We start from the raw sequence: 11,278 nt of genomic DNA on the forward strand, positions 1-11,278 counted from the left end.
CTTTTGACCCCATGGACTGTAGCCCGCCAGGCTTCTCTGTCCATGGGATTCTTTAGTCAAGAATACTGGAGTGGGTTGGGGGGTGTCAAATTAAAAAACCTCACTAGTTCAAAAATGCACTTGAGGAAGTATTAGAATTTTAAAGTTGACAGCACACATGATAATTCATAGGAAATTATTTGTGTATTGTATACATAGAAATATATACTTGTTACTTCCCAAGTTTTAGTAACTCAAAGCTCATGTGATCCTTCTGCCTTAAAGCAATGTGCTCATAGCTGTATAACTTATGAAGGCCTTTTTATCACCTCACTTCAGTCCTGTCTCCTTGATTTCGCAGTGGCTTTTAATTCATTCACATGTTTCACTATAACTGTTTAGCTCGGGTTTTTCTTGAAGTAAGAATTTTCTCTTTCAGAGCCTTTCTGCCTGTTATTTTCTCCATCTCCACCTCCTTCCATTTTGCTCTTATAAATTCTGTAACAGCTTTATCATTAGTCCACTATTGATTAAGCAATTGAAAACTTTCTTAAACGTATGCTTGACTACTTGGTAAGGTAGTCCATCTTTTTATAATGCAGCGCCATTGTGTTAATCCAGACCATTCAAGGCTATTTGCTCCATCTGGTTTTTCATCATTATTGTTTGGTATATGTATCTACTTGAAAACTTTATGTACTTTCCTTTTGAAAGAACAAAACTGGCATTTTCACTGCATTGCAACTTCTTAGTTTCAGGACCTAATGATTTGTAAAGATATTGTCAAAGAAGTTGTTGTGATTTAATGTGTTTGGTACAGATTTAAAAAAAGAAAACACCCATATCACATTGATTTGCATATATTGAAGAATCCTTACATCCTTGGGATAAATCCCACTTGATCATGGTATATGATCCTTTTAATATATTGTTGGATTTGGTTTGCTAGTGTTTGTTGAGGATTTTGCATCTATGTTCATCAGTGATATTGGCCTGTAATTTTCTTCTTTTGTGTGTGATATCTTTGTCTGGTTTTGGTGTCAGGGTGACAGTGGCCTCATAGAATGAGCTTGGGAGGTTCCTTCCTCTGCAAGTTATAGAAGACTTTCAGAAGGATAGGTGTTAACTCTTCCTTAAATGTTCAGTAGGATTCTTCTGCGAAGCCTGCTGGTCCTAGACTTCTGTTGGTTGGAAGTTTTTAAACTAGTTTCAATTTGAGTACTTGAGATTGGTCTGTTCACAGTTTCTATTTCTTCCTAGTTCAGTCTTGGAAGATTGTACTTTTCTAAGAACCGGTTCATTTCTTCCAGGTTGTCCAGTTTATTGGCATGTGGTTGCTGGAAGTGGTCTCTTATGATCCTTTGTATTTCTGTGGCATCAGTTGCAACTTCTTTTTCATTTCTAATTTTATTGATTTGAGCCCTCTCCCTTTTTTTCCTGCTGAGTTCGGCTAAAGGTTTATCAATTCTTATCTTTGCAGAGAACCAGCTTTTAGTTTTATTGGTCTTTTCCGTTTTTTCCTTCATTTCTCTTTCATTGATTTCTACTCTGATCTTCATGATTTCTTTCATTCTACCAAGTTTGAGTTTTGTTTGTTCTTCTTTCTTGCTTAGGTGTCAGGTTAGATGGTACTGCTTTTCAGTCATGTTTTTCTTAAGCTGAAAGCTGAGCAATTTACTGACAATTTATTCTTTTATAAACCTTCTCCTCAATTTGAATACAAATGCCATTTTTAAATTTTTTTTTTTTTTTGGCTGTGTTATGCAGCCTGTGGGATCTTAGTTCCCTGACCAGGGATCAAATCTACACCCCTGCCTTGGAAGTGAGAAGTCTTAACCACTGGACCACCAGGAAGTCCCTGGGTGCCACTTTTAACATAAGAATATTAAAAATGTTAATTAGTTAAATATACACTTGGAATTTGGCTGATTTTCATAATCAACTTTTTCAGATATAAAAATGGAATAATTCTATAATATCTTTATATATGAGTGCTTTTTTCAGACTCTGAAAAAAATACAAATAGGCTGTGTATATAGAAATAGAAAGTTAGTTTTAAGTTGTTATTGTATTTCCCCAAGTCTAAATGTGTATTAGTTGCCCATTGATTTGTTTATACATTCAGAAATAATGTTTTAACTAGATTAAATGTGAGCCTCACTTTTTACTTAAAATATTTGCAGCTGGTAGAAATTTACAAGTGCTTTGAAAAGTTGGATAGTCATCCTTTTACAGTTTTGTTGTTTGAAGGAAAGAAGGGGTTAAACATGTTGGCTCATATGCCTAAAATTTTGAAGAGTAGTAGAGGGGAAAGGAAATGGATTCATTTTAACTCTAGATGGCAGTTAAACACAACTAACAAAGACCAACTTGTTTTTGAAATACAGAAATACAAAAACAGTAAAACACACACACATTCTGTTCTACCGTCCAGTTAATTATATTTCTCAAAATGATGTCTTGGATCGATATTACTAAACAAACACATATAAAATGTAATTGCACACAAATGAAATAAATAGTGGAGGCCTGTAATTGCAAGATTTTTTTTTCAGCTGGTAATATGGCATACACCTGTGCAGTAGTGTATTGCCTGTATTTTATTTTGCCATTTGTGCTGACGTTTAATTCAGTGTAGTTTTAGTTTATGTACAGTTATTTACCAATATCAATTCAAGCCATCTGCCACTGGGAAAACTGTTACATATTTAACGTCTTGAAAATTTTTAATACAAGCAAAGCTTATTTTCATAAACAAGGTGTTCCGTAAAAGTCCACTCCAAAACCTGGCACAGATATTCCAGCGTGTTCATTTGGGATCATTTTTGCTTTTGCCTTGTCTTTGAAAACAGGCTTTTTCACATGTTAGTATTTAATTCACAATGGTAATGTAACAGAGCGGGCGAGCTAGCCAGGAGATCTGTGTCCATAGCAAGCTGATGCCAGCCAGGGGCTGCCCATTCCCAAATTCCCAGCAGCTGCCAGAGTTCATTTTGCTCCAGGGGACCAGGAAGGACTCTCCCTGACAAGTGCCGGCCACCCCAAGGCACAAGGCTATTTGGAGCAGGGAAAGGTCCAGAGCTGTGGTCCATATTTGGTGTCAGTCAGGCTTGTGCAGGCTAGGAATTCCGTCAGCTCCATTTGGGCTGCTCCCCTTGCAGGAAGTGAGCCGCTTCAGGTTCACTCTTTTGAGAGCTGGCCTCTCTGCTTGGAGGCCTCTGTCTAGGAGTGGAAGTGGAGTTTTAAACTATACCTTCTGTGATTTTCTGTCTCTATGACTGTAGGTTATATGTTGTTGGTGTATGTGTGTGTGTTGCTTTGGAGTAAGCCCTCCAGTTTGTCCTTTTGTGTGGGGGACCATGTTTGTTATTTGTTTGTTGTATGTGTGTGAATCAGTATTTGCGCTGGCCAACTGAGATGTCTTTGAATAATGGAGCTTGCATGTGACGACACCAGGTATCCTTCCCTACTCCATTGGGTTTTGTCTGTGGTGGAACATTGATTGGCATTTTCCCTTTGCAGTGTGTGAGTATCTCCCTTTCTGGTTCTAGGGAACTGTGATCCTGAGAGACTGTTTTGGTGAAAGTTACTCTGTCATGTCCGACTCTTTGTGAGCCCGTGGACTATACAGTCCATGGAATTCTCCAGGCCAGAATACTGGAGTGGGTAGCCTTTCCCTTCTCCAGGGGATCATCTCAACCCAGGGATTGGGCCTAGGTCTTCAGATTGCAGATGGGATTCTTTACCAGGTGAGTCACCAGGGAAGCCCAAGAATACTGGAGTGGGTAGCCTGTCTCTTCTCCAGCTGATCTTCCCAACCCAGGAATCGAACCCAGGTCTCCTGCATTGCAGGTGGATTCTTGACCAACTGAGCTCTCATGGAGACCATTTTGTCTTGCCTTTTTGTTGTTGTTGTTGTTGTTGTTGTTGTTATTTGATAATACCTGCTGTGATAATCAGAGCTCTGTTTCATCTTATAGTTCCCTTAGGCTATAAGAAAAAAGATTTCTTTACACTGTGTGGCTCTGGAGGAGGGGAGATGGACATTGGTTAAGATGAAACTTCTGAAATTCCAAAACTGGCTCTTTTTGCATATGCAGTTTGAGAAGGGTGGCTTGATGAAATGCTTTTTTTCAGAATTCTGATACTGAGAAAATAAAAATACTTCTAGAAGAAAGCATGACATTAACTCAGTAAATGTAACTTATTCCAGCTGTTATTTCTGGTTTTGTGTTTGTCAGGTGAATCGCCATGGCACGTGGTCATGATTTGCTGTCTTTCCATTTGCACGTCATTTATTATTACTAAGAGGAATCTTTGAAAAAATGGAGGAAGTTGTTGATCTTTACCCTTTTGTTTTTGTCCTGCAGGAATTAGATTTGGTTCTTTGTGTGTTTGTATCTGTCTTGTGTGTTAGTGTGCATGCTATGGAAACTCACATTTGTTTCCTGAATGTAGTCCCTTGAGGTGCATTCAAGAAATGGATCATTTTTGGTTATAATACTTCTGAGTTAAGTTTGCAAAAGAGCTCTATTAACTGACTTAAAAGTAAGAACTTTCAAGTTAAATACTTGATAATATTTAGAAAATAGGCCAAAATGAATTTCAAATCCTCATGATGTGGGAAATATTGAGTACTGAATCAATAATCTCATATTGAAGCTAGCTTGACTTTGTGGTTTTGCTAAATGTAACAGTACTGTTGTACCTAGGTTTGTTGGAGATCAAGACCTTATATCTGTTGCAAACTTGTCAGCAAGAAAATATCAGTAACTAGATATAATGACACTTTAAGTCTATCAAAAATAGCCTCTCCAGATTTTGGTACATTGAAACTGAATTAAGTTAAGTGGCAAGAATTCATTGACTATCTGGGTCATTTCAAATAGGATAAAATATTAGAACATTGTTTACTGGGCGAATCTAAGCATACTAACCTTTGCCTTCTTAGGAGAGGAAAACTAAAGCATAAGTTTCCAATCAGAAAATGCTGGTATGACAGACAATTCACAATCATTTGCTTCTTGGTTTTCACTAAAAATTAAGATGTTTTAGAGTTGAGGATTCTAAGCTAAATGTGTAGTTAAAGCTACTAAAAAGAAAGGGGAAAGTTTTCAGTATATAGTAGGAATGTAGGATATACGTGTTGAGTAAAAAGGAGTTTTATGTAGGTCAGGCTGAGATTAGGTTAAAATTAGATAAATTGATTTTGCTAATATATGTGGATAATTTTCAGAAAATATGAAGAAATGCTATATCATTACATTAAATTGGAAAAAAATCAGAATGTAAAATCTTTCCATGTAATACACAAACATAATTATGCTAAAATACACATAGAAAAATGACAGGAGAGAAATACTCCAGATTTTAATGCTGACTTTCTTTGAATGGTGAATTATTTTGTTTTCTTCTTTCAAGTTTTCTGCATTTATAAAATTTATAATAGAAAAAAAGGCAAACATTGGATTAGGAATCAATCTTGTAATGACTCATAGCATGGGATGTTGGGATTGCAAATGATGTCAGATGTTGGTCTTTTTACTTCAAAAGGGCAGTCATTCTTAAGGCTGAGACCAATTGCCGAAGGAAATCACCATCAGCTTTAGCATTCCAGTTCAGTAATGTCCTCCTGACATACAGATTTGAAATGTGCCTCCTTGTCAGAAAATAGTTGTCTATGTTCTACCAATTAAGGATTTCTCCTTTGTTGCCAGCATAAGAACTGCTTCAGAAACTTTAACTTCTGGGAAGTTTCCATGCAACCAGCACTGCATTTTTTTTTTTTTTCAGATTCTTTTCCATTATAAATTTTTTTTATTAGTTTTTTATTTTTTAAATTTTAAAATCTTTAATTCTTACATGCATTCCCAAACATGAACCCCCCTCCCACCTCCCTCCCCATAACATCTTTCTGGGTCATCCCCATGCACCAGCCCCAAGCATGCTGCATCCTGCGTCAGACATAGACTGGCGATTCAATTCACATGATAGTATACATGTTAGAATGTCATTCTCCCAAATCATCCCACCCTCTCCCTCTCCCTCTGAGTCCAAAAGTCCGTTATACAGATCTGTGTCTCTTTCCCTGTCTTGCATACAGGGTCGTCATTGCCATCTTCCTAAATTCCATATATATGTGTTAGTATACTGTATTGGTGTTTTTCTTTCTGGCTTACTTCACTCTGTATAATCGGCTCCAGTTTCATCCATCTCATCAGAACTGATTCAAATGAATTCTTTTTAACGGCTGAGTAATACTCCATTGTGTATATGTACCACAGCTTTCTTATCCATTCATCTGCTGATGGACATCTAGGTTGTTTCCATGTCCTGGCTATTATAAACAGTGCTGCGATGAACATTGGGGTACATGTGTCTCTTTCAATTCTGGTTTCCTCGGTGTGTATGCCCAGAAGTGGGATTGCTGGGTCATATGGTAGTTCTATTTGCAATTTTTTAAGGAATCTCCACACTGTTCTCCATAGTGGCTGTACTAGTTTGCATTCCCACCAACAGTGTAGGAGGGTTCCCTTTCTCCACACCCTCTCCAGCATTTATTGCTTGCAGATTTTTGGATCGCAGCCATTCTGACTGGTGTGAAGTGGTACCTCATTGTGGTTTTGATTTGCATTTCTCTAATAATGAGTGATGTTGAGCATCTTTTCATGTGTTTGTTAGCCATCCGTATGTCTTCTTTGGAGAAATGTCTATTTAGTTCTTTGGCCCATTTTTTGATTGGGTCGTTTATTTTTCTGGAGTTGAGCTGCATAAGTTGCTTGTATATTTTTGAGATTAGTTGTTTGTCAGTTCCAGCACTGCACTAAAATGCTATAACTTGAAGGAGGTTTAGTCTCCCAAGAGGAGATAATATCAATATGTATTTTCGGAGGAGGTTCCTTTGAACCTATAGTTATGAGCATTTCAGGTTTCCTCCAAAATCTTCAACCACTAAGCAAAGATCCACATTGGGAGGAGCAACTTGGAGAAATTTGGGCCCCATTATTTTATAAGAGTCCCTTGGACAGCACGGAGATCAAACCAGTCAATCCTAAAGGAAATCAGTGCTGAAAATTCATTGAAAGGACTGGTGCTGAAGCTCCAATACTTGGGCCACCTGATGCAAAGAGCTGACTCGGATGCTGGGGAAGATTGAGGGCCAGAGGAGAAGAGGGCAATAGAGGATGAGATGGTTGGATGGCATCATTGACTCAATGGATATGAGTTTGAGCAAACTTTGGGAGACAGTGAAGGACAGGGAAGCCTGGCGTGCTGCTGTCCATGGGGTTGCAAAGAGTCAGACCTGGCTTAGTGACAGAACAGCAACATCAAATTTTACAAGATTGCTAGTGAAGACATAGGTACGTGATAGCAGTATTAACTAATCTCACCACATTTATTTATCCTTTAGTCATCCATTTATTAAGTATTAATTGAGTACCAGATCTTGCGCCATAGTGTACATAAACTTTAGACTATATTGTCTTACAGTGACCAGTGATCTTATTTGACCAAGTATTTTGAAACTTTTGACAAACATCCCAAATATCAAATTTTAATTAAATTTCTTTTGACTTCCAGCTAACTTTGAGGTTCATTAGGGGTCCTTTTTATCTTCCCTTGTCACTCAGTTGGTAAAGAGTCTGCCTGCAATGCAGAAGACCTGGGTTCGATCCCTGGGTCGGGAAGATCCCCTGGAGAAGGCAACCCACTCCAGTATTCTTGCCTGGAGAATCCCACAGACAGAGGAGCTTGGCAGGCTACAGTCCATGGGATCGCAAGAGTCAGACCTGACTTAGCGACTAAACTATCACCACTACCAGGGGTCCTTCAAGGCACCTCAAGGAGGAGAATATAATTAATTTTATTCGGTATGTTGAGTTACATGGGAAGTGTTTTCAAAGTGTTTTTCAAAGCCTTCTAAGATTATACTCTATGGGTAAATGTTACTATATGTCCTGGTATAATCTGTCAGCCATAATTCTGGTGGTATCACAGCAACTTGATTGAACTTTGTTAACACGTGATGAGATCGTTAATCTTGTATTTTACGTCTTTAATAGACAGTTAAGCCTCCAGTACTCTTGCCTGGAAAATCCCATGGACGGAGGAGCCTGGTAGGCTGTAGTCCATGGGGTCGCAAAGAGTCGGACATGACTGAGCGATTTCACTTTCACTTTTCACTTTCATGCGTTGCAGAAGGAAGTGGCAACCCACTCCAGTGTTCTTGCCTGGAGAATCCCAGGGACGGGGGAGCCTGGTGGGCTGCTATGAGGTCGCACAGAGTTGGACATGACTGAAGCGACCTAGCAGCAGCAGCAGCAGACAGTTAAGCTGATGGTTTGCAAAAGTGCTTAATCTTCAAGAAGATTCATAGAAAGGACTTCTAAACAAACATAGGTCAGGTATATCACTGAATTTGGTATGAAATTTCTATCAAACTGGTGAAAAGTGAATCTTCCCTTTCACTGGCAGCCCCAATGGGCCCTAAGGCTGTCTGCAGCAGAGTTAGCAGTGACAAGACAATCTTACAGTGATGCTCACCCTTGAAGGGAAAGGGGGTTTGACTGTGCTGTATGCTAGTATTCAGGAATAAACAGTGAAAGAGAAATTGTCAGCTGCTTAATTAAGAGAGAGATGAAATACTGGCTTTGAAAAAATCTGATTTTCGTAAAACATAAGGAAAGCGTAAACTCAGAATTGCTTACTTTGCCCCCTGAAACAGCACAGCTCTACTGAGACAATCCCTTGGCAGCACAAAGGTCAAGGGAGAAAAAACAATCAACTCTCTGGCGAACCGTGACTCCTTTAGAGCAAAACAGGAACCGCCCTCTGAGTGTCTCTTATGCCTCCTGCATTGGCAGGAGGGTACTTCACCGCTAGCACCACCTGGCAAGCCCCAGACACGAAGATACAGAGGTTCAAAGTAGCCTCAAATATCTCAGGTCCTGGAATTAGCACTTTGCCAAGAGAATCCCATGGACAGAGGAGCCTGGAGTGCTACAGTCCAGAGCGTTGAAAAAATTCAGATACGACTGAAGCACCTGAGCGTGAACATGAGCATCTGAGTTGGTAGAATACGTGTGAAGCAGACTTTGTAATAAGAGATGTGATCCCACGCTAGAGAGTCCCCAGTGCCGCTGGAGTTATTTCCCCAGACTGCAAACTCCTAATAACAGGTGTTGGTTTATAATAGTTTCTTGATGAATGCTTGTTGAATATAACTTGGCAGCATGATAAATGCTTTGTTTCTTTTCCTCTTTTTAAGCAACATAAAAACAGTCCTATGTTACCCCCAAAACTTTATCCATTTATTATACAGAAGTTTCTGTTAGAATTTTATAATGATTGATGCAGTTGCTGCTCATGTTTCCTTGCTTGAATATAAATTAGCGAAGCTTCTAATTTTTTTTAAGTGAAGACAGAAATTGAATTTTAATGTGAAATTTTCCAATATTTCAGCGTTAGCAACTAATTCAAATAAAAAACAAAACACACACACACACACACATGCACCCACATACCAGTGGTCTGATGGTTCAGTATGTACCACTCTCACTTTGTAAGCTATTTTACAAGCTAAGTTTATTTTATTTTTAAAATAAAATGTTGTATCTTTTAGTTATGGTTGTCATCTTATCATACTTTCTTGAGGTTGCTCTTTAGTTCTCTTAAAATTAGGTTTGGGGATCTTTCTAAAAGTCTTCAATTTCATGTTCACTATCATTCTCTTGAGTAATAGCTACAGATATCCCATCCTTTGCAGTTTGATTCTTCCTAATTTCACTTTCAGAGAATAACCTTTAATTAGGTTTCAGAAGTAATTTGTTGCAGGTAGCACATGCCACCCACATAGGATCCAGATATGCAAGTACTAAAGACTAGTGCATGAAAACCTCCTCGTTAATTTTTTTTTCTACTTTTTTTCCTTTCTGCAATCTTCTCTCCAGTCACAGTGGGATTTTTTTTTTTCTTTTTCAAAACTTGTAATTTCAGAACTTGTAATTCTCATCCTCAAACCCCGAGGTGATCTTTCATGGCCCTTCAAGGATGATCCATGCTCCTTCCCACGGCCCTGCTTGGTCAGGCCTGGTTACCTGTGTTCTGATCTTTGACCAGATCGCCCCTCATTTACTGTGACCTTGCTGATGCCAGCCAACCCAATCCTACCTCAGGAACCTTTGCACTCAAGAGTTCTCACTGCCAGGAACATCTTCCACAGAGTTTTTCATGTCCTTCACATGTCGCTCCCTGAGAGAGTCCCTTCTTGCCCACCTTGTTAAAAATAATCCCGTCACCATCATCTTCTGTCCTATTATTTTTATAGCACTTACCTCTCCCTGATGTATATTTGCGGACGTATGTGTGTTAATATGTAGACATATACATATATAGCTGCTATATTGACTGATTTGTTTATTGTCTGTCTTGCCCACTAGAATATAAATTTGATGAGAGCAGGAAGTTTGTCTTACTGACTGCTGATTCCTCAATACATAGAACAGCCGCTAGCCCTACGTGGCATAACAGTATTGTCAAATAAATGAATAAAGAAGATCTAGGCAGCAACGTTGATAGTGATAGGAGAGAGGCCTCAAGTTTGCAAAGGGGTGCAGAAGCAAAGTTCTGACTCAAGGGCCTTGGTGCTGTATATTCGATGTAGTTGCCCATCATTGTAGCCACTGACCCCAAAGGTTTTTCTTTTAATTTGTATTATATGCTAGAATTTTAAAATGATATGTTAAACATGCTTTGCACAACTACACTCTCCTAAGTGACTTATTAAATTCGTGGTGTGATTTTATATGTGGAATACTGTTATGATATAAAATCTATTAGAAAGTTATCCTTTCTAAAGTTATATTCTCATGTTAATATTTGATGTTCACAAGAAAATCCTGGAGATGTTTCATAGTAATACTTTGCATTGAGGTCAAATAATTAAGGATTTAGGGAAATAAGAGTAAATACTTATTTATATAATTTTTTTGTTTCACATATCAGTATATAAGTTCTTGGTAGAGAAATTCTCAGTAGACATACCACAGAAGATACGTTAAATTGTTAAAGTATTTCAGCATTGCTGAAATCAAGATATTCTTGTAGTTTTTGCTGTAATCTAGTTTTCCCTGTGAATTTCTTAATCTGTTGGTGTAAGACAAGTTTTTTTCTGACATCTGGGAATGTTTTTCAGTTTTTTTAAGCCCATCATTTTATTTTCATTGATGGTTTAAACATAGTCTGTTGATAGTACTTATGAGACTTTACAGAAAGTTCTGTGAAGAAAAAAAAATGTAAT

The sequence above is a fragment of the Ovis aries genome, chromosome 19 (assembly GCF_016772045.2).
Source record: "Ovis aries strain OAR_USU_Benz2616 breed Rambouillet chromosome 19, ARS-UI_Ramb_v3.0, whole genome shotgun sequence".
In the NCBI taxonomy this organism is placed as follows: Eukaryota; Metazoa; Chordata; class Mammalia; order Artiodactyla; family Bovidae; genus Ovis; species Ovis aries.